This window comes from Vombatus ursinus, unplaced genomic scaffold (assembly GCF_900497805.2).
Source record: "Vombatus ursinus unplaced genomic scaffold, bare-nosed wombat genome assembly UNPS02009205.1, whole genome shotgun sequence".
Lineage (NCBI taxonomy): Eukaryota > Metazoa > Chordata > Mammalia > Diprotodontia > Vombatidae > Vombatus > Vombatus ursinus.
Genome location: NW_020948983.1, coordinates 30,200,419 through 30,224,552, shown reverse-complemented (window position 1 = coordinate 30,224,552; position 24,134 = coordinate 30,200,419). Strand labels below are relative to the sequence as shown.

Genomic DNA, 24,134 nt, shown 5'->3' with positions numbered 1-24,134 from the left:
TTGCTAGTTTTTTCTCTCATTTGTAAGGTATTCAATTAGTTTCCCTGAAGTAGAGTGAATTGCCTTTAGTTGATCCATTAGGGAGGGAAGAGGGGTAAAGGAATGGTGCTAGGACACCAATGAGAAGATGAGAAGCCCAAAATCTTCCAGACCTTTTTAAGTTTGCACGGTCCTCCTCCTGGCAAAGGATGGAAAAGGAAAGGAGACCTGGCTGAGGTCAAACTAAGGCCCTCCCCCCCCACATCCCATTTCTCCTCAAGGATATGCTTGAAGAATACATTTGTTGCAAATTTTAGGATTCAATGCCTTTTCAACCCACTTGCTAATTTATAGACTACCTCTGCCTATCCTAACAGGGTGCAGCTAGGTGGCACAGTAGATAGAGTGCCAGGCCTGGAGTCAAGAAGACTCATCTTCCTGAGCTTAAATCTGGCCTCAGATACTTATTAACTGTGTGATCCTGGGAATGTCACTTAACCCTGTTTGCCTCAGTTTCCTCACCTGTAAAATGAGCAAGAGAAGGAAATGGCAAACCACTCCACTATCTTTTCCGAGAAAACCCCAAATGGGATCATTAAGAGTTAGACAGGACTAAATAAAAATTCTAACAGGATTCTAATGCAACATCATTCCAGTTGGAAGGCCTTTTAGCATTTAGTCTAAGCCTTCAGGGGTTCTTAACTTGGGTCACTGAACTTTTTTTAAAAAATATATTTATTCAACATAATTGCTTTCCTTTGTAATCCTGTGTATCATTTATACATTTTAAAACATTATTCTTGGAGTAGTTTATTCTTTCTTTATTCATTCTTTACCAGACAGAAAAGGTTTCCATGACTCTGAAAACAGGTTAACAATCCCTCCTCTGAGGTCTATGATTAAGTGATTAGATTGACTGAAATGTGCTCTCAATTAGTTAAGGTATCAAAGTTCAAATGGGGTGGGGTGGTTTCAACCCCTTCCTTATATATAGAATTATTAAACTAAGTTCTATAAAATTATAGAATGTTAGAGCTAGAAAAGACCTTACAAAACACGCCTTTCCTCAACAGACATTGAAGTGCCAGTACTGTTTTGTGAGAAATCGGAGATAAGACACTTTTAGCACAACTTTGTCCTATTACAGCAGCCTTCTGAGTTCCTGTTATAGTCATATCCACCCTGCCCTACCCAGGAGGCTGCATTTCAGAAGCCAGTGAAAGTAGATACTGAGCCTCATATCTTGTTCAATATGCAAAGCAAATACATGAAACAAAATTTCCAAGTATTTAGACAGGCAGCTGTGGTATGGTGTGGTGTGGTGTGGTGTACTGGTTGGCCTTAAGGTCAGTTAGATCTGGGTTCAGATCCTGACTCTGACACACACTGGCCCTGTGATCCTTGGCAGGTCACGTAAGAGTATTTGTATTACATTTTCAGCTTTGCATGTTGTGTTATTTAATAACCTCTCTATGCTCTACCCAACTCCTGCACTGCTAGAGCTGTGCTCATCAGAGGCCTCTTTCTACAGGCCTGATGAACTGAAGAAAGGTCTTAGAACTGCGCTGGGCCTGGGATGCTCTCAGCAACAGTTCTCACTTGTCCTCCCTACACCACGGTGCAACTCGAGCGCGCGCCACATGGAAGGTGCGCCCCTTGCACGGCTGCGGCCAGCTGGGTTGGAGTTATACCTGGCCGCATGCCTGGCTGCCTCCTGGGGTTCTCCTACTTCTGGGAAAACTGCACGGATACCTCCTCCCTCCAGCTCTACGCTTTTCCCCATTTATTCCCCCCCTACCCCAAGACTTTAACCCCACACCTCGGCTCTCCCGCCTGGCATTGCCCAGCCCTGCCCACCCCCGCTCTGTCACAATTGCCCCCACCCTATCGGCCTCCTCCCATTCCTTCCCTCAAACAGTAGCCTCCTATAGGCCGAAGACGTCAAAGGAGGCCAATTACCAAAGTGTACTCGACCTGGGGCCCAGCCTCCTCTTGACGAGCGGCTAATTGGACCAATGAGCTACAAACCCTAGTGTAGGAGGCACCGATGCAATGAGAACTCGGGGCTGGTAGAGTAGCGGGCGTGCGGCCCAATGGATGAACGGTAGCCCCGAGATTGGGGGCGTGGCGAAACTGGTTGTTAGGGGGCGTGGCGTTTGTTGCCCGGGAGGGGCCGGTAGCGGCGGGAGCTGCGCGGCACCGGCCGGGGGTTCCGGCTGCATTTCCATGAGAGCAGCCGGCAAGAGCGGAAGAACTGGAACCGAACCGGGGGGAAAATCACGTCGCCATCGCCAACCAGTGGCAGGTAAGGGCCGTGAGCCCAGCCTGGGACCCCGGCAGGCGGGCCTCGTCTCTGGGTGCCATTCCCATCCCCCTCCGTGGATCCCCCATCCACGCCGTCTCTTTCCCCTGGACCTCGGGACGGCGGATCCCCCCACCTTCCCGGCCCTGTTGGCCGCTTCTCCTCGGCTCGTCCTGCCGGCTCTTCTCCTCCAGCCCCGCACCTAGTCCTGACCCCGGGCGTCCTCCGCCCCCGATCCTGGTGTCTTCCCTGAGAGCCTCGCTCCGGGAGCTTGTCCCTTTGGAGGTGCTTCCTTGGCGGAGCCTCCTCACGCACTGGTACCCGAAACCCACAGCCCCCGCGGGCGCTGCCTGCCCCATCCCGAGGCCTTGCCCCGACGCCGAGCTCCTCCGCTTTTTTCCTCCATCCCTGGGGCCTCCCTGTGCTCAGCTCCGGGAGGCTCCATTGGAACTGGAACTGGAGCGAGGGGGTGTCCTGATGTATAACTCCGTTAGTCCTTTGTCCCCTTCCCTTCTTTCTCTTTCTCTCCGTGCCCTGGAGCTCCTTGGCATCTATGCTCATTCCCACCACCCCCTCCCGTCCTCTAGGGGAGGGCCACCAGGGTATCTGGAAACCATCTCCAATGAGGAACTGTTGAAGGGAACCCGGAGGTGTTTACCCCGGAAAAGAGAAGACTTGGAGGAGATATGCGTGATGGCTGTGTTTAAATATTTGAATGGCTGTCATGTGCAAAAAGGGAGAAGTATAGGCTTGTTCCATGTCGTGCCAAAGGTCAGAACTAGGACCAAAAAGCTGAAGTTACAGGGTGGCACTTTAGGCTTAGTATAAGCCGAACTTTTATTACATTTTGAGCTGTCCAGCAGTGGAAAGGTAAATTCTTCATCAAAGAATTGAGCACCTCATTATTGAAAGTATTCAAGCAGAGACTTGGATGACCATCTGCCAGAGAGGCTGCAGAAGGAATTCTTGCACCGGTTCATTGGGATATTGGATTAGATGACCTCTAAGGTCCCTTTCTAGTCTTTAGATTCTATGAGCTATTCAATATGGTCTTTAAGATTTGATATGCAAGGGATAGTGAATGTTGAAATATAAGTTGGTGAATTTGGGACCTTCGGCTGTGAAGTAGCAAACAATATGGATCATACCCCCAAAGACAGGAGTTTATAAACTACTATGAAAGCTAATCATCTGATCTGTACAGATCTAGCTATCAATCTCCCCTCCTCTATTGATCCCTCTGATCCTTTAATTTGTATAATACTGCTAGTTTCCCTGTATCATCCTGGTATTCTACTATCCAGAATCAAAGGCAGTCTTCTAAGTTTAGGCTCAGAAGAGACACATTGGAAGCTGTATGTTTGTCAGATTGAATATCATGTCCTCATGATGCTTTTTGAGCTCTTGCAGCATTTCATTATATCCAAAATAAAGAACCAAAAAATATGAAAGAAAACCTGACCCAGTTCTTCTGCCACCCCAGTCCATTCTGAAAGAATCTTAAATGAAAGAAGAAGCTTTGTGTTTTCTTCTGAAGGATAATCTTTTGTAACTTGTGGTTGAAATGACAGTGATAAATCAGATGACAAATTCAGTAGAATTTCTGTTTTCTGTTGTTAGGCTTTAGGGTGTCTAACTGATAGGGAGAGTAAATCATAAAATTTCTTGTGGTCTTCTCCTTTCCTGCCTGCTTTACCATGGGTTATCCTTTGGGTAATGAATTTGGGACCATTCCTTACCCTCCATGTATTAGGATAATCAGAATTTACAGCTGGAAAGAACCTTGGTGACCATTAGTCTAAATCCTCATTTTATAAATGATGACAAAAGTCCAGAAAGGTTTTGGCTTGTACCCTAACTCACATATTCTAGTTAATGGGAAGTAACTAGAGTAGAACCCAGATCTCTTCACTCATAGTCCATGAGGGCATAGCAGATATATACTTCTCTTTCTACTCTTTCCTCCCTTGTGATGTTTGGATTGTATAGTGTTATTTGTTTATGGTTTTGATTTTTTTTTTTAACCGTCTGTTAATTTTTTGTCCTTTCCTCCACCCAGGATCTTGCTAGTGTTTGCCCCATTATCATCCTGGTCCATTAAATGTTATCCTGATTCTTACTTATAGATTCATGTGTTTTTTTACAGGGATAGGGATAAGGATAGGGACTGGACCCATGATTTTATTGGCATAGGGAACTCCTAGTGAAGAAGGAAACTCTCTATCAATGAAGGTTAGCACTCTCTTCAACTTCTAGTCTTAAGAGTATTGCCTAGGCCTAGAGTACTAAGAAGTCATGCAGACCAGATAAATTATATTTTATTTCATTTCCATTTTCCATCATATATTAGATAACTCTAATGCCACCAAATTTTAGAATCAAATGCAAGTTTTCACAATCTCCTTTAAAAAAAACAACTTGCTTTTCGGCTTGATGAGACAGTAAAGAAAGGCCATATAGACATCAGTTTCATTTACGCACTGAACTTGATAAAGTTGTTGTAGGTGTTATCCTTTTTTTGGCTTATTTATCTGTCATCTAGATGATGCAATTTGATTCTAAATTGATGAACATTTAAAGATAAAGTTTTCATGAGACATTGATCCTATTAAATGCTTTTTGGAAGTCCAGGTATCATATGTCAGCTGCATTCAGGCAAAGATTTTGTCATTTGAGTAGGGGTGGAATAAGTAGTTCTGTGTCTTGCCTTAAAAAAAGAACTGTGACTGATGATTGCTGGGAATCTTAAATGTTCGTTATTGTATCAGTGTTCCTCCCTTTCTTAACTTGTGCTTGACATGACAATGACAAACTAGATGGCAAGTGCAGTACAATTTCTGTTTTTGGCAGTTGGGTTTTCCTTCTATTTTCATTCCCACCCTCATCTCGGTGTCACCTTCATGCCTTTTCAAAATAGCAGCCAAAGGTAGTGTGGCAAATATACCAGCCAGGCCCCTTCAAGCCATAAGATACTTGTCATCTTTATTTCATCCAAAGCACCAGGCAGCTTTAGTTTTCCAGTGAATATATTTATCTGTTTTCAGGACATAGCTAAAGATCTTCATTTCCTTCTGACTGGGACATTTTTTTCTTCATTTTCCTTAAAGGTAAATTTTCAGTTACTTCCAGAGTACTTCCAAAATTCAGCCATTTTAGAATTTCAAAAAATAAACAAAACCGGCTATTTGTAGAGTGTGGTACAAGTTTGTGGGGTAGAGAAAGAGATCATAAAAAAATGATCCATGCCCTCATGGAACTTCTAGTCTAGTAGTTTAGCTTAGGATCTATTAGGATGTTTTTTTTCTTTTTTTTTTAATAAAAAAAATAACAAGGCTACTTCCTCTTTAGTATTTTTCCCCTGATATGATGATGAAATTAGTGAAAGGGCTTCTTACTTACTTTTTAGTTCTTCTTATCTCCCTTGAGAATTTTTGGCATAGCTCCCAGTCTTTTGGCTTTTCACTGACCGCACATTTCTCTTGTTTCATTCATGGTGGGGAGACAAATTCCATTTTTTTCTCACCTTCTCTTTATCTTGTTCCATGTGCTCTTTGGCTGACCATAGCAGAAAGATGGTTTCCAACATCACAGAATTCCATATGGCAGGATTTCCTCCAGGACATAACTGCTGCATATGTGCCTGTTTTCACTGAGCTGTCATTTTAGCCAGCACTCTCTGCCACTTGGATTGGCATAGGGGTACTCTGTGGCAATATCTCTATGCCTTCCTGAAACTTCAGACATTGGTTAATTCATGGGTTAGGAGATTATAATACAAGATGTTATAAGCCTTGTTGCCTCCTTTGGTGCTAAACTAGCCTCTGTCAGGAAGATCATGCTGTTTATCAATGGTGTAGGTTTGTGTTTTTTGCAGCTTCCTAATGTTCTCAGCTTACTTGGGGGACAATTTCCTTACTGATAGCCCAATAGTACTTTCTTCCTTAGGGTATTTTCTTTTTTATTTTATGTAACTTTTATTTTACTTCTTTTTTTTAAATTAGTGGGCACTTATTTTTCTCTCCCCTTCATCTCCCCACCCCTGCCATAAAGCAGAAACAAAACCCTTGTAATAAATATGAATAATCAGCAAAACAAATTAGACATTAGGCATGACCAAAGGTTTATACCTCACCCTGCATCTTCAGACCATCACCCTTCTTCCAGGAGGTGGGCAGCATGGTTCTTCATCAGTCCTCTAGGATAGAATCGTAGTTGATCAGCACATTGATCCAGGTTTTTAGGCAATCTACTGAGTCATTCAGTAACCATTTATTAAACTCCTACTATGCCAGGGCCTGTTAGGCACCAGGAGAGCAGAGGAAAGAGAAAAAAGGAGAGAAGAAGGGGGGGAAAAAACCCTTATCCTGGCCCTCAAGGAGTTTATATTTTACTGGTATTTGTAAAATCAAGACTCAGATATTTAATCCAGTCTTAGGTATTCTAGTCCAGGCCTTCCTTCTGTAGTTAAGAGGTCTAGGAGGGGTTAAGTGTCTTGGTCAAGGTCATAACAGCTAGGTAAATGACAGGCAGTTGCCTCCTTCAGTATTCTGGACTAAGAGGCATTATGTTCTTGGATTTAAATTTTCTTATCATAAAAATCATGAATATGAAATTATCTGACTCATATCCTTGCTTGAGGTCTGGGACATCTTGCTGTAGTGACACAGCTGGGTACCCTGTTTGTATAAATTGGCAGCTGGAAGAAGGTTTGTTCTGTGTTCTCCTTCACTGGTAAAAGAGCTGATAAGTAAACAGCTTGTTAGGGAATTGGAGCATTGACACCCTTGGATTTTTCCCTAGTGTGTGTATTTCTTGGATTTTCCCTAAATGTAGGCTCAGAATTAGTTATTTTAGTGGTTCTGTTGGAAATCAGTAAAATTAACTAAAAGATTTACTGTAAACAAGCCAAGTTGCTTGGCTGATGGCTACCTAGTTCAACCTTTGAAACTTCACCTTTTCTGTTTTTGGTGTTACTACAAATCAGTCATTGTGTTTAGGTGGCATTTGTGAATTAAAGCACTTCAATCCTTGGTGGCAAATTTTATTCTCTTTCTATAGAGTATAAATAGGATCTAAGCAAATCTCAGTACTACAACTTCTCAAGGTCATTTCATGAATTAGTGAGTGTATCCAGGAATCATAGAGCTGGAATGGACCTTGAGTTACTTAGAGTCCACTGGGTGTGACTTCGCAGAAAAGATAACTTTTATTTTTTTCTTAATCTCCAGAAAAGACTCCCCAGCCACCTTTGGCACTTATTTCCAGCATTTGCAAACCTTACAGCACAATATAAATGTGAGTTATTATTATTATCATTACTATTATTATCATAGTTTTTTTTTCAAAAGGAGCCTTCCCTGATTTTCCCCTTTCCTTTCTGACTCTCTTAGCTAAAGTAGTCTCAACTTCCTATTAATTTCCCCAGTACTTTATACCATCCTTATGACAATTTAAAAGTTTACTTTAAAAAAATTATAGTTGTTTTTGTAGATCTCTCCCCTTTGAAACTATCAAGACCACAAGGGCAAGGGTTATGTCTTCTTTTTGTATCCCCATATTGCTTAATATGAAGCTATCAATAAACGTTTGTTGGATGAACTAGTTAATGTAAGAGCTTTTTTTGCTTTATCCACTGTTTTACTACGTGAGGTGGTGTCTGCTTGTCCTGCCATTAGTAGAGTAGGAGAGAAGCTGATTATACTATTCCTTTATATTTTTTGGAGGCTTTCAAGTATACATCCTTTAGCTACTTTTCTTTAAATTATCATTAATAATCATAATAGCTAGCACTGGTATAGTGCTTTAATATTTGTGAAGCACTTTCCACATGTTCATTATTTGATCATTGACTAAAAGTCAAGTCCCTTTAGCCTTTTTTTTTTTTTGAGGCCTATTTACCAAAGCCTTTAATTCATTTTTGCTGTTTTCCTCTGGAGCCTTCCTGAGTTCTCCAGGTCACAGTTTAATTGCATGGTCTGAAATTAAATACAGCATGCTAATAAAAGCTTTACTATTAAGCATAAAAAAGCCATATGCCACACTTCTGTTTACATATCATACCGTCATGTGTGTCTTCTTTAAAGCTATAGTACTAAGTTGCTTGTGGTCTACTCTAACCCCCTACATCTTGTCTTACTATGCTTTTCCAACACCAGTCCTGTTTTCCATGGGTGTTGCTGTGTTTTCCCCTGGGTAAATTACTCTATCACTTTCCCTATCAAATGTCATCCTGATTATATCTCCCTAGGTCTCCAATTTACAGTCATCTTGAACTTTAATTTGGTCCTTCAAGATGATAGATACCCGATCCCATTAAGAGCCTTTGATTTCTTGTCCATGTTCTATAGCTGTTCAGCCAAACTATTCTGTTATTACAGAATTGTTATTAAAGTGTGAAATATGAAGCAATCTAAATTAACATTACTGAATTTTCTTTTCTTTTTTATCCTTATAGAAAAAAAAGAAATGAGCTTAGAGAAAGTTTACATAATAAAGTATAACTGTATGATTTATGTGTCTGTACGATGTTTACCTGGCCATGCAAACAAGTGTTTCTTTCATTGAAGAAAGAATTTTTCATTTTTCTTTCAGCATGTATGCCTTTAAAAGAAAAGCTTTGTTGTTGCCTTTTGTTTTTAATACCCTGGTTATTTCCCAGTACCTCCCTTCCCTATAATGGCTTCCATAGAAACTTTCCTTGTAACCAAGAAAAACAGTAAAGCAAAACCAGTTGACACAATGAGTTCATCATCTAAGACCATATGTAATTTTTGACATCTGCATTCCTTCACCTTAGAGAGGTACATTTTACCACCTATGCTCTGGCACCAGTACTGGCCATCGTATTTGACCAAAGGCCATTTGTCTTTTACTTTTGTTTTCATTTACAATACTGTAGTCATATATGTTGATCTCCTGATTCTGTTTTCTTGACTCAGCATTATTTCATACACATTTTTCCATGTTTCTCAAAAATTTTCAGGTTTTATATTTCCAGTGAATCACATGCCACATTTTACTTAGTCATTTCTCAGTTGATGGGCACCTACGTTGTTGTTATTTTTCTTTTTTTCCTGACAGAAGTGTTGCTTTGAATATGTTAATATATGTGGGACTGGGGGCAGTTAGGTGGTGAAGTAGATAGACTACCCAGCCCTGGAATCAAGAGGACCTGAGTTCAAATATAGACTCAGACACTTATTAGCTGTGTGATCCAGGGCAAATTACTTAACCCTGGTTGCTTACATAGACACACACACACACACACACACACACACACACACACACGCACACACACACACACACACACACACACGCACACACACACACACACCAGGTGGTGGGGGTGGAAGCAGACCTTTCTTTTTTCTCTTTGACCTCCCTAGGGACATGTCTAGTAGTGTGATAACTGGATCGAATGATGTGATGAACAGTTAATAATTCTTCTTGTGTAATTCCCAATCCCTTCCCAGAATGGTCAGATACATTCACACCTCTTTCAGTTGTGTATTAGTGTACCTGTCTTCCCACATACTACTATTTTTTTTTTTATTATCTTTACTACTTTGATGAAGTAAAAATCTCAAAAGTCATTTTAATTTTCATTTCTCATTATTTTGGAGCCTTTTTCATAGGATCATTTTTCTGTCTGCAAGTCTTATTTTGAAAACTATCCATATCTTTTGGCCATTCCTCCTTGCCTACTTTTGAAATGTGACTCTGGGCAGGTGATTTAATCCAGTTAGGGATTTTCAATTTTCCTAGGAGTTAATAGGGATAATTGAAGTCTTCTCTAGCCACAGTTTAAAAAAAATATTCTTATACTATACAACCTTCAGAAAAATTAAACATTTCTATTTTTAAATAATGTATGAGAGACTGAAATCTGCAATTATCAGTAATGTGTTTACAAAGGATTCTTCTGTCTCCTGAGATAATGACTGTTATAACACCTGACTGAGGAAGAAGAAAAGATTTTGATCTACAGCTCTGAATTTGGTATCATTTGGAAGGTATTCTCTGGCTGCTTGTTTGGATACATGGGCTTAATTAAGTTTATGAAATTCATTTCCAGACACAAAAGTGTTAAGTAATAGTTCATATTGTTGTTTTTTATTCAAATTGTTTTTCTTCCACCACAGGGATGCAACATGATTACTATCTACCATCATAGCCTGGATATGGGGCTTTACAGAACCTTAACAGTTAACAGAGGAAATTAGAGTTCATCTAGTCCAGCCTCCCACCCAAAGCAGAAATACTCCAACATCCCTGACAGCATTTCCATATGAGGTCAACTGGATCTATCTACATTAGTGAAGGGAAGCTTTTCAAAGGGAAACTTTCCCTTCAAAATGTATGATATATGTTTAGGAGAACATATTTACCTTCCTCATTATATTTTACTTTGGCTAACTGTAAAATTTATATTCCCTTAATTCATTCAAAACTGATAGTGCCAGGAAGCAGCCCAGAGCATGCTGGGATTATACATTTGCCACAAAAAGGATAACTTGGAGCTGACTATAGATGACAGTCATTTCTGAACTGCTCCCTTTGCTGACTACTGATGTAATTGAGCCCATTTCCTTGTGAATTGCCTGGAATTCTATTGGATTTCAGCAGTGATCTGATTTTGACATTATTCCTACCCAAAAACTGAGATAAATAAAATATAACTAGATATTTGTGGTGATTTGGGCTTCCTATTTCTTGTGACTTATTTTTATTATCTCAGAAACCTAACAGTCCTAGTGCTGCATTTCTGATATAAACTCAGCATAAATGGAATCATTATTTCTAGCACCTCACATCTCATTTCAATTTGATGATTATGTGCCAGATACCTTTTGCTTCTAAGGTAGGAAATACACCAACTACAGTTCCATTCTCCATTCCAGTCATGAAAATCAAGTGTTCACTCTTGTCAGTGACATTGAAAAATGCACCCTTTTAAAATAGTGACATAATGGAAAATACCAGATAAATTATTCCCAAGAATATTTTCCTTATTTAAAAAGCTTCATAAAACACATTTCCTAGCCTGTCATCATTATCATCAACTAATATATTTATTGAGTGTGTGTCATATGCTAGGTATTATACACTACCTTCAGTAGACATTAGATACCATTTTATCAAAGCACTTATTCTTTAATACTCTATTAACCTGTAACTTCATCAGTGTAAGCATCTCTTCCACTAATGAAGATTATACCTTCTTCTAGACCTTAGTAGAAGGTCTTTAAGAGCTACCATGATTCAAAATTTCATCACCCTGTGACCAGACTGATGATGGACCTCTCCAAATGTGTCTGGCATGGTCTTTGGATATTGTAGGTGCAGTCTTATCACTAAGCCCATACTCAAAGCCTTTCCTACTTAATAAATCCTACGAGAGTTTGAAATCTATTAGAATGTAGCCTTCAAGAATCCAAGGTCACCTCCATACCACATTGAGGCATCAGAGTAGAACTTTAGTGGAGACAAAAAGTTTATCAAAGGAATATGTAATCTAATTCAACAAACATTTTTATTAAGCGTCTACCATGTGCAAGGCACCGTGCTAAGTGCTAGGGATACAAAGATAAGATGTAGCCCCAGTCCTTAAGGAATTACGACCGAAACATTTATATAGATAACCACAATACACATGTAAGTGCCTTGCTCTACTAAACCTTTAATAAATACTTGTTGAGTTGAATGGAAAGGGTTAGACTCAAATATATACTGTGAGAAATTTGAGGAGGAAGAGATGTCTAATGAGAAGGGATAAGAATCACTTCATGGAAGTGTCAGTACCTGAATTGGGCCTTGAAAGAAGGAAGCAAAGTATTTCAGGGTTTGAGATTTGTGGGTGAGTTGGGGAGGGGGTGGGTATGAGAGAAAGGATGCTGACAACCTATTCCAGGCATGGTGGGTGAGAGGGGGTGATTATTATAGAAAATAATATTGAATATAGGCATGGAGGTCACAAAGAGCAGGAAAGGAATAGGGGAGGATAAGTAGTCTTGTTTATCTAGATAATAGAGTACATGGTGTTTCCCCCAAGAGAATACCAGCCCTTTGGGGCAAAGATAGTTTAATTTTTGTCTTTGTGTCCCTAATGCCTGATGCATAGTAGTCACTTACTAAATGACTGTTAAGATGTATTAATGAAGGGTCAGAGTATGAGATAAGCCTGTAAACTGCTAAATTGAAGTCATGTCATGGAGGGCCTTGAATGACAGGAATATTGTTTTTATTCAGTAGGCAATGGGAAACCATGGAACGTTGTTGATTGGAGGAAGAGGAGCTCAGAAAGTTACATTAGAAAGATTAGGTAGATAGTGCTATAAAGGGATGAATTGAAGAAGGGAGAGATGGGAAGGGAAAATGACCAATTTAGGAGCCTATTCAAATGGTCTAGGCAAGAGGTGATGAGGACCTGAATTAAGCTGGGTACAATAAGAATGAAAAGCAGAGGACAGATTTGAGAGAGATTACAGATTTAGCAACATAATGGCTGAGAGTTGGGGGTTGAGGGAGAGGAAAAATTGAAAGATAATTGAGGTTTTAGCTTAAGTACCTGGGAAGGAGAGTGGTGGTACCATCAATAGAAATAGGGAATTTAGGGACAGATTTTAAGAAGATAGATGTTTTTAGACAGTTTGAATTTATGGTATTTAATTTAAGGGACACCCAAGTGGAGCTATCCTGCAAGAGTTGGATATGTTGGTGTTTTGGGGAAAAGTTAGAACTAGAGCCACAGATTTGGTAGTCATCCACATAGAGGTGTTAAGGCTATGGGAATAAATATGATCACTCATACTCTAGATTCAGGGAGAAAATATTGAGAGAAAAGAAAAGAGGGCCAAGATGGATGATAGGTGAGAAGACAAAGAGTAGTCAGAGTAGTAAGAGGAAAATCATGAAAATACAGTGGCACAGAAACTAAGGGAAGCAAGAATTTCAAGAAGGATAAGGTGATCAACAATGTCATACAAAAAATTCAAGTTAGTGTAGTCAGAGGCAGGATTTAAACTCAATTTCTTCCTGACTCCAGGTCTAGCATTCTATCCACTGTGACACCTACTTTGGGCTCCAGAGTAGCTATGGAAAAATGGAGCGGGAGGGAATAAAAAAGAATAAAAGAATTACTTCGGGGTAATCAGGGTCCAGTGACTTTTGATCGAATAAATATATATAGGTAATACTTTAAAAACTATCATTTATAGAGAGATGATCCTATTTACCAAATATTACTAGGCCATACGCAGCCCAGGCTTTGGGCTTGTGCTGAGTTCCATGTCACCATTGACCCTACTTGTACATATTTGTAACTAAAATACAATTTTTTTCTCTATATTGAACACCTTTTATGAACATATTGTGCTAAGTGCAGGAATGCAGTGGGACTGAGAAGAATCTAGCCTAAAAATCAGAAAATTAGAGATTGCTAATTTTCTACTTCATTTCACATAGTCACTTATATGTTGTCTCTCCCATTAGACTATGAGCTCCTTGAGAAGAGGAACTGTCTTCCCTTTCTTTGTATCCCCAATGCTTAGTACATTGTCTAGCTAGCATATAGCAGGTGCTTAATAAATGTTTATTAACTGACTGGTCTAACTAGTAATAGCAAGGAATGAAAAATGCTAAAATAATTTTTTAAAATGACTTTGACCTGGTATTTTGTTTTTAACCTTACCCCCTACTCACCTCTTTCTTACCTTCCAGAAAGCCATTTTGATGAGCTAGAAAATTTTGCCTTAGGTTAATTGGCCTGGTCTCTTTAACTCAAGCTGATTATGAAAATACTGAAATACTTAGGGAAGCATTTTCCTTTTTTTCTTGAATCTTAGAAGAATCAACTGATGACACAATTTATGTTCTACCAAATCCTTGTTTAATTTCTAGGTTAACCCAGAGCTAACATATTACAGACCAAGGACATATATTGAAATATATATTCTTTAGGATAAACAAGAGGTGCCACTCATCATTTTATTAATCAGTCTGTTCTTTTAAGGCTGTCGTGGTTGGAACATTGTTGGCATTATCTCTTGTGATTCTACTATTGACTCACTGTGACGTTACTAACACTGTACATGCTCTAGTTGATTCATTCTTAAATTAAGTATGCTCTGTATTTTTTAAAGAATTATAGAATGGTTTTAAGGATTAATAAACTATTTGGTTTTTCTTACCTTAGACATGATAATTCTACTTTTGAGACTATAACTCTGCAAATGAGGAAGGGGGATTAAATGATCTTTAAGGTCCCTTTCAGCTATTAACATTTTAATATTTATTATGAAATAAAAGGGAAAATTATTTGTACACATGTTCATAGAAATGCTGTTTTTGAAAGCAAAAAAAGGGTAGACTATTCCTCATGTCCCACAATAAGGGAACAGCTTAACAATTTATGACATGTTAACATCTTTATAATGATAATAATAGTACTAGTAATAGAAATAGTAATTGTTGGTATTTATATGGCGCTTAAAAGTCTGTAAAGTACTTTACAGATATCAAACTTATCCTCACAACAACCCTGAGAGCTAAGTGTTTTTATTATCCCCATTTTATAGATGAGGAAATTGAGGCAGAAGTTAGGTAACTTGCCCAGGTCACTCAACTAGGAAGTATCTATGACCAGATTTGAACTCAGATCTTCTGACTCCAGGCTATCTATCCATTGAGCCACCTAACTATTAACATGATAGAATACTAGATAATTGCTTAAAAATGGAAAATATGTTGAATATATAGATATATGAAATCATATATATGAAATAATGTTAAGTGAAAAAGGCAAAATCCAGCCATATGTTCATGCTGACAACCATGTAAAATGTACTCTCTCTCTCTCTCTCTCTCTCTTTCTGTCTGTGTGTATATCTATATATCTATATCTATATCTATATATATATACACATGTATATATATACATGTATATATATATTTAAATTGGGAGGTAACGTGAAGTTCTGTAATAGTTTAATACTTAATAGACTTTGCTGTACAAGTTGTTTATAATAAATTTCTGTTCAGCATTACAAAGTTAGTAATCAGTATATTTTACCATCTCTCACTATCAAGGATTTGCTTATAATATTCCTTTCTATTGATCTTCCCTAACATGTACCTGTAGATAATTGTCACAGTTTTCAAACTGGGCAGTAAATACACACTATGTTATCATTTAACAAGGCTTGAACTTGAAGTTAAAAGGCCTAGGATTAAATTCTGACTCCAGAAATTACTAGCTGTTATGGTCACAGGCAAGTTACTTAGTTGACCTATAAAATGAAGATGATAATACTTGTACTAATACTTCACATGCTTATTGTAAAGAAGGCACTTTGAGACCCTTAAAGCATTCTCTAAATTCAGGTAGTTATCATTCATCAGTGGCGGTTTTAGAAAGAGAAGTGAGGTCATAGGCTTAGATGAGTATTCAGGGATGTCCATTGGTGTCCATGGTAAGATCACAGTGTTTTTGGTGGTGGTGGTGGTGGTTCACTTTGATGCCTGTTAAATCACATACAGCTGAGGTAGATGTTCGTTAAACACATGAGTCAACAGGTATTCATTAGCTCTGTAGTCCTTTAAAAAAAAGTTTTATTGATACTTGTTTTTACATCACCTTCATTTCCAAATAGATCTTTTTTTCTTTCTCCAGAGAGATCTCCTTTATAGCAAAGAATAAAAAAGAAAAAGGAAAAAATCAGTTTAGCAATTTAGCTGACATATTAATTGAGCCTGAGAATATATACAGTTTTCCATTCTCATAGTATCTCTACCACTACAAATAAAGGGGGAAAAGTCCCTTACTTCTTAAAAAAATGAATTCATCGCGTTCCTAGTATATGTAATATTTGCCTACTGTAGATAGAACGCTGTTAGGTGCTAGAAAATACACAGAACAATAGGGGACAGAATTCTTGCTGTCAAGGAGCATGCTATTTACCTTTATTCTATCCTTCTCTAACTCACCAGGATAATCTTTGACCTACTGCTATACCAGTCAACTCATATAATTATTGTATTTATCGGTTTAGCTCTATGTTGACTTAAAAAGTCTCATTTCCTCAATCAATCAGGAGAACTTACAAGAAAAAATAAGTGTTCACTTTCAGTAGAAAGGGAGGATGTGGTTTGGCCACAAGTAAGAGTACCGCTCATGGAACAGTAAGAGAGAATCAGGAGAAGAGCAATCTTAATTGACTTTAGAATGTACAGCAGGGTAAAGCAAGCAGTAGAGTGGACACACCTAATGTAGAACTCTGCAGGCCATGGTTAATATTGGAAGATAAGGATATACAGATAGGGAACCCAAGTATTGTCATCCAACTGTTTTTATAAACAACTGCTATTCTGTTCATAGATTTGGGTGTGGTTTCTAATCTTTGTCCTTTTCTGTCTTATACAACCCAACAATATGCTTCAGCCTTCCTACAATGGTTCCTAAAACAAATTCATATATTTCTGATTCAAACCCAGGCTGGTATTTCTGAAACAGATTAAAATGGTGGAAGGGTTGTGTATAGTCTCAGTGTTAGAGCCTTTCAGTGGGATAAAGTGATTCTACTGCATGTAATCGCTTGTTTAGAAGGGAAGGGAAGGGAAAGGGACTTAAGCATTTATCTAGCTCTTCTTATATGTCAGGTACTGTGCTAAGTACTTTACAAATATTATTTTTTTTGATCCTCATACCAACTCTGGGAGGTAGGTGCTGTTATTATCCCCATTTTACAGTTGAGGAAGCCAAAAGAAACAGGTTAAAGGACTTACCTAGTATCACACACCTAGTGTCTGAGGCTAGATTAGAACTCAGGTCTTCCTGATTCCAGGCCCAGTGCTCTCTCCACTATGCCACCAGCAGAAATAACAGTGATAAGACTTTGAAATCTCTCAGGATGTTAGAACTCTTTTATTGTTATTTACAAATACTTTAGCACTTCAAAGAACTCTGGTTTTGCAGGTTATGGACACTTCTTTAACACAAATTATTGCCGTACTTAGTGTATGGTGATGAACTGCTGTGACTGAAAAATAAAAATAAAATCATTACCTGGTGGCCAGCCTTCTCCAAGCTTAGCTGGGCTGAGCTTCAAACAAAAAACATTTCCCTGTCACCTAGACTATACTTGAAGCTTTTTTAGTTTGACTAGTAGGTCTGCTAGAGTTCACACTCCACTCTAGTATAGCCTTAAAGAACCCAGGATCATCTTTGGGCCATGATGAGGTGTTAAAGAAGGATTAGAGTCATTACCATGTAGCTGTTAGAAATAATTCATAATAGACCCATTCTACTCTGAGCTTAACATGATGATCTAATGATGAGGAAATTTTTAAGTAATTTGATCAGTGATTTCTTAGAATCATTCGCTTTTCTGAGTTTCAACAAGTATTTACTGAGTATCTACTAGGTGGCTACTAATTTAAATTTCTTTAAAGGAGTACCATAGAAATGAGGCATGTCATATTACTAATATGAGGGCCTAATCAAAAAGGCACTGACCTACATTTCTATCAGGATATATATAAAGGTGTAGAATTTGAATTACTTTTAAAGCAATCTTGAGATCTGTGTATGTCACTATAAACTGACCCCATAAAGGATAGTGGCAAGCTATGGAAGAGGAGAATTTAAGAATTTTAGGATCTTGAAGAGGGTATTCAACTGATATGGAAAGCAGTTTTCTTTAAAATGAGAAAAACATGCAAGTCTCATGTTTTTAAGATTATATTCTTCTACTTAGATGTCATCAGGGTGCTCTGTGTAACATAAAATTGGCCAGTGACAGTGCATGTCTCTGATCTCATGGGTTGGGCTCTAAGTGACAAAATAAATGCTTCCCATTTTCTCAGCCTTTCATCAGCCCCCACATATGAAGGCACCTTAATGAGATAAAACTAATATTTTAAGTGTATTGCCTAGACAGAATACACCCTATCCTAGTTCCCAAGTGGCCTACAGGAATTTAAATTGTAAGTGATATCCTGAGACCTTGATATAATATGTTTCTATTTTACATTACTCCTCAGCTTGCACTCTTCTCTTTCATCAGGCCAGTCTTTTCCCCATGTATATCATGCTCATTCCAGCTGCATGACTTGGTTCAGCTGGTCTCTTTCCTGGAATCCTGTCCCTTTTCCATTACCTGAAGACCCTTTCCCCCATCTAAATCTAACTAATCCATCCAGGATCAACTCAAGCCTTACCTCCATGAGGCCTTCCCAAATCACTCACTTGAATTTCTACAGTTAGTATACTCTTATACTATAACATTTAATAATTATTTGCTCTTAAGTTGTTTTCTAATTGCATTTTCATTGTGTCTGGCCATCTTAATCAAATTATAAAGTCCCTGCAGAAAAGCTCTTATACTTTTTTTGTTTCTTCATGTCACCTCAACTGCTCTCTTCCCCACCTCCCCCCTGCACACAGAAACATCAGAAATCTAGTAGAATCTGGCATGGAGTAGGAGGCATTTGGTACATTTCTATTATTCGATTGTGAATTGGTGGTACAAATGTGAGCAACAGAATGGCTTCTAGATTATAAGGTCCTTGAGATTAGTGACCATGTTTTTTTTTATTTTATTTTATTATATACTCCCCTACCTCAATGCATTGTCCATTAGGCATTTAATAATATTGTTTAATGAATTAATAGCTGACTAACCAGATACTTTGTCATTCTCCAGATAGGCACAACTTTAAACAAAACAATTAATTTGAAATTTTTTTTAAAAAATCCTAGTCAAGACAAGGGTTATTGGGAACCACAAACATTTCTTCCATATCACATTCTTTGAGAAGACTTTCAGCTTCCTCTTTCTTCTCATTTTACTAAGTGTGAGGGTAGAGGAGTGGTGGTTGGGCCTCTTGACTGCAAGACAGGGATGGAAGAAGGAGAGTTGAGGGAGGGAAAAGGATACAGGGAAGGAAGAGTGAAGGAGTTATGCTATAAACCAAGAAATGAATGAAAAGAAAGAAGCAATATTCCCACTCAATTTTAATGTTATCAAGTAATGTCTATGAATATAGTGTTATATTTTTAATCAATTATATTATGCCAATTTAAATCAATCGGTTGACCAACCAATGTTATATTACATTATCCCAATATTAATTATCATGCCAACATTATTATTGAGTTATAATATTTTCAGTTGTGAAAATGATGATTCTTGTACTGGTACTTTGAGCATTTGTTTTTAATTTTTATACAGTTAGACTCTTTAACTTGAGCAAATTACCTACCCCTGTGCTAGTGAATGAAATCATGACTGACTCTTCATGATCCCATGGACCATACTGTTCATGAGGTTTTCTACTGGGGTGTTTTGCCACCATTTCCTTCTTCAGTGGATTAAGGCAGAGGTTAAGTGATTTGCTCAGGGTCACACAGCTAGTAAGTGTCTGAAGCTGGATTTGAACTCCTGACTCCACTTCCTGGCCCCGCTCTCTCTATCCACTGACCTACCCAGCTGCCTCCAGGCACACTTTACTTTATGTAATAGATGCCTGCTGTGTGGGACAGCGATGACCCTTACCCAAATTAATTCAGAGGCTTCTCCAGGTAGAAAGTAGAAAGGATTTTATTTAGATCTCGAGAAAGGGCAACTCAAACCAAAAGGCAGTTCAATGCAAGAGCACAGGTGGTATCAGCCAAACAAAGATTTTTATAGGTTCTAACTGCAACTCCTCCCTAGCCCCTACCTCTTATCCCATTGGCTGGGCTTCGGAGGGCACAATCTAAACATGAAAAAACTACCCCAGCAACAGCAGAGGAAATTACAGAATTGTTACATAGGTTTTACCTGCCTCCCACTCCTTCAAGTATCGTCTTAGTACATCCTGTTTTTGTTCATTTCAGATCCTGGAATAATTTGTAGTGGTGATTATTTTTGCAGTAATTTGAACATATCCATCTGGGCTATTTACAAGCTTCCTGAGCTGGGCACATGTACACACATATATTATTATTAGGGGTCTTTACCTTATTTAACTTATTTAAGTTTAAATTTTATGAGGGGTCTTCCCCAATCTCACTCACTGCTAAAGTTGGATAAAGCACTTTGGCAAATGGAAATGTTCTCTATGTTATATTAGAAATACATTGTCTTAATTCCTGATAGATTGATCTTCAAAAAGCAATGATTTCTAAGACTTTAGCTGCGAGCCCTGCTTCTGTCCCTCCCAAATTCCCAATTCCTGTCCTCTAACCTCCATACAACTTTGGTAATTATTGATCTGTAAATGAATACCATGCAAGTTCAAAAAAAGAAGAATCCTTCTATAATGCAAGTAATCACGCCCTAATGTATTTGTTTTCTGTTGCACCACACCTGTCTTTAAGCTGGTTTATTATCTAGTACTGCCTCTTTATAGAGCACCTGTGGCATGTTGTTCAGAAGAAAGCTGCTTCTTTAGACACAGTGTGAACAGAAGTGTGCCCATGGGAGAAGTGGGTAGCAGCAGGTTGGAGTTACCTTTGAGTTTTAATGAAGGCCTAGAAAACTTGCTGAGACAAGTGAGTGTTCTGCAGGAGGGAATGGGTGACATAATAATATAAACTTTGTATTGGAATTATGAGAAAAATGAGAAAACTGTGATTTCATACATGTAGAAATTTTTTTCCCTCTTTGCTTTGGAAAACAGCTTCTTTGTCAATAACCCCCAAATAAAATGGCCTGTATTGCTTCTGCATTACAATTGTAGATGCTTTTGAATCATTGTCCTGCACCAAGCCCTATTCTTTGGCATGTGTGAAGGCGATGTACTGAAGCTTTTTTTTTTTTTATAGGGTTGACAAATTTATGAGGAATTTGACAGAGACCACCTTCAGGATCTTTTTTTTTTCTTTACAGAGTCAGAGTATCTCAGAGGTGGAAGGAATGTTAAGGTAATTTAGTCCAACATGAACTTAATCAAGGATTCCCTCTATGAATGAATGAGTAAAATCCATTAGGTGCTTATTGTATGCCAGTCACTGTGCTAAGCAATGGCTATATAAATAGAAAAGAACTAGATAATCCCTGTCCTCAAGGAACTTATGTTCCAATGGAGGGACACATAACAGGAGCAGTAGCTAGGGAAGGGTGTTTTGGTCTGGGAAGTCAGAGAATGATGAGTGGAACCATAATAGAGTTCGTTGTCATGTCCTTTCCCTCAGTGTCATAGTTCATAAGTGGTCATTCAGCCTCTGTTTGGAGACTTCCAGTGAGGAAAGGAAGCCAGCACCACCCTAGACAGTCCATTCCACTTGTGGATAACAAGTGGGATTTGGCGAGAGTGTGGATTGACTGAGTACCAACACATTATTATGACTAGGGAAAAAACCCCAAGTGAATCACCATAATAAAATGTGCACTATCAACTTGACATCAACAAAAATAGTGACTGTCCCAGATGCTAACAATTCCATATCAAACTTTTACTCTACCTGGCTTTTGGGGAAGATATAATTTAATCTGCAGTGTATCCGAGTCTGTTTAGCAACAAGTAATGCAGTAATGGGGTTCTATCTCCCCTACTGCTTTTATTTTCCTTTTTAGATGTCTACCTCTCTTGTTGGAAAACTAAAACATAAATACAAGTGTACACCTAAATTTAGTGCACATTTCCAAGATTACCTCTTAGTTCTTTTCTCAGACTTTCTATCCCTTCATCACCAAAGCTGTTGACTTCTAAACCCTTGAATAGAATATCTCCATAAGAATTTTGGTAGTTGGTAATGAATGCTGAGGGACTAAATTCCTTGGTCTTAGAATATAAGTTCCCTGAGGACAACATTTTGTTTTTATATCACCAATACCTAACACATTGCTTGACACTTAGTAGGAGCTTAATAAATGTTTGTTGATTGATCATGAGATCATAGATTTAGAGGCCATTGAGTCAGACACCCTCAGTTTACAAATGAAGAAACTGAGGCCCAGGGTCACGTAGATACTAAGTGACAAAAGGAATTGAACCCTGCTGACTCAAAAGACCGTTGCTCCGTGCTGCGAAAGGATTAAGCCAAACTCTTTTGAGTGATTATTTCGCTCATTTAGGAGTTTGTACTGTGTTTCAGAGTTTGATTCAGTCAGCACAATAGCATCCTAAAGCAGGAGCATCTGTAGTACCTCAGTTCACTAGGCGGCCGCCTTCAGTTGATTCTCTACACAAGAGAGCCTCCATGACGGTGGCAAACACTTTTGACTAGCACATATTTAGCTTTGTTATATGCCTTTCTTGTATTAATCATCAGAGCTTTTAGATATCTGTTTTATTAACATTTTAAAATTTTGACATGAATAGGAAAAGCCTTGTTGTAGAGAGCCTTTAAGGCAATATTTTGTTATACAGAGTCCATTTTTTAAAATATGCTAATTGGATTGTAGATTTAGAGCTAGAAGGGACTTTGGAGTTATCTAGTCCAACTCTCTCATTTTCAAGAAAGGAACTTAAGTCAGGGGTAAAAAGTTAACAAATAATAAAGCACAATGGGATTTAGGCAATTCTGTGACTCTAAAGTGGTGGTCTGCTGTAGAATATCATTAGTGAAAGCCTGCCTCTTCCTTTCTTAAACTAAAGCATGCCTTTGAAATTTGTCTAGATTATTCTCATAATGATTTTATAAAAGCTAAGAAAGTAGGTGATATATAGGTTGGTAGTTACTGTTACTCTTATCTTTTTTTGGCAATAGGATCATAGGAATATAGATTAGATATAGAAAGGAACTTTAGAGGTCATCTGGTCTAAACTATTCATTTTCTAGATGCAGAAAATGATGCTTAGAGAGGGTAAGTAATTTGTCCAAGGCCTAATGTTCCCATCCTCCTTAGCAGGGAGAGAAGGACCCCCTACCAATGAACTGTCTTGAGTTCGTATCATGTCTATGGCCTGTTCTCTTCTTCACCCTGATCGCTGCTTCCCCCCCCCGCCACCCTTCCCCATCCACCCACTTCCAGAGAACACATTTAGTATCTTTGAGGTACTGATTTTTGTGTTTTTCTACCCACTCCTCAGTCTTTCTAGTATTTGGGAATCTTTTCTTCCATGAAGAGGAAGGTGCTGAGATTGAATTCTGAATTATTCTGTAGTCCCCTGCACAAAATATGTATGTATGTGTGTATGTATATATATATATTATATATATATATTAGAATCTTTGACTAAAATACTTCCAATAATATTGAAATAATATTCAGTATATTATTCAATTACAATATAATATAACTTCCATCTGTGGATATCAAAGAATCTTATAAGCCTTATTTTGTAGAAAGTTTTCCCATTTGCAGTGGCAGAGCAAGGAACAAGGAAGAGAAGGGAGTCCGTGATCTAAGTCCAGAGTCAGCTCATTGGCAGAGATAGGCTTTCTGTATGGGTGGGGGTGATTACCTTTTGTGACTGGTAGCAAATGAAGTGGAGATGGAAGTAGGATGGGATTCTACATGGCATTAAAACAACCCACACAGTCCCTTCAGCTTGGAGCCCTTAGTACTAGACGTTGCCTGGCCAGGCGGGTAGCTCTCAGCCATGTTTACTTACCAGTTGGGGAACATACCAGCTAGGGCTCTTTTGTAATTTTCCAAACAGGCGTCACAGTAATGGTTGCTATTTATGTGCCTTCCCTCTCTCAGTTATTTTCTTTTTATCTTCTATATATTGTGTTTGTACAGGTTTGGTTGCCCATTGTCTCCCTCCTTCAGTAAGAAGCTCCTCGAGGGCAGAAACTTATCTTTTGTCTCTTTTTGTACTCCCAACCTTTAATACAATACCTGGCACCTAATAGGCACCTAATAAATACTTATTAATTGACTAACTAGGATGATGTGTTAAGTCTTGAAAGTTCAGGAAGGTA

The 24,134-nt window shown here is 38.5% G+C and overlaps 1 protein-coding gene across 3 annotated transcripts in view; it reads left to right on the top strand.

Annotated features, from left to right (window-relative positions):
• Positions 1-2,158: 2,158 nt before the first annotated feature.
• Positions 2,159-24,134, top strand: part of ABHD2 (abhydrolase domain containing 2) — a 115,918-nt gene continuing 93,942 nt past the window's right edge. For 2 of the 3 annotated variants that reach the window (XM_027851505.1, XM_027851503.1), the window contains exon 1: positions 2,159-2,284. The gene's annotated coding sequence lies outside the window, so the exon portion shown is untranslated. Of the gene's footprint in view, positions 2,285-21,150; positions 21,186-24,134 lie in introns of all 3 variants that reach the window. The other variant, XM_027851504.1, reaches the window with a different exon arrangement.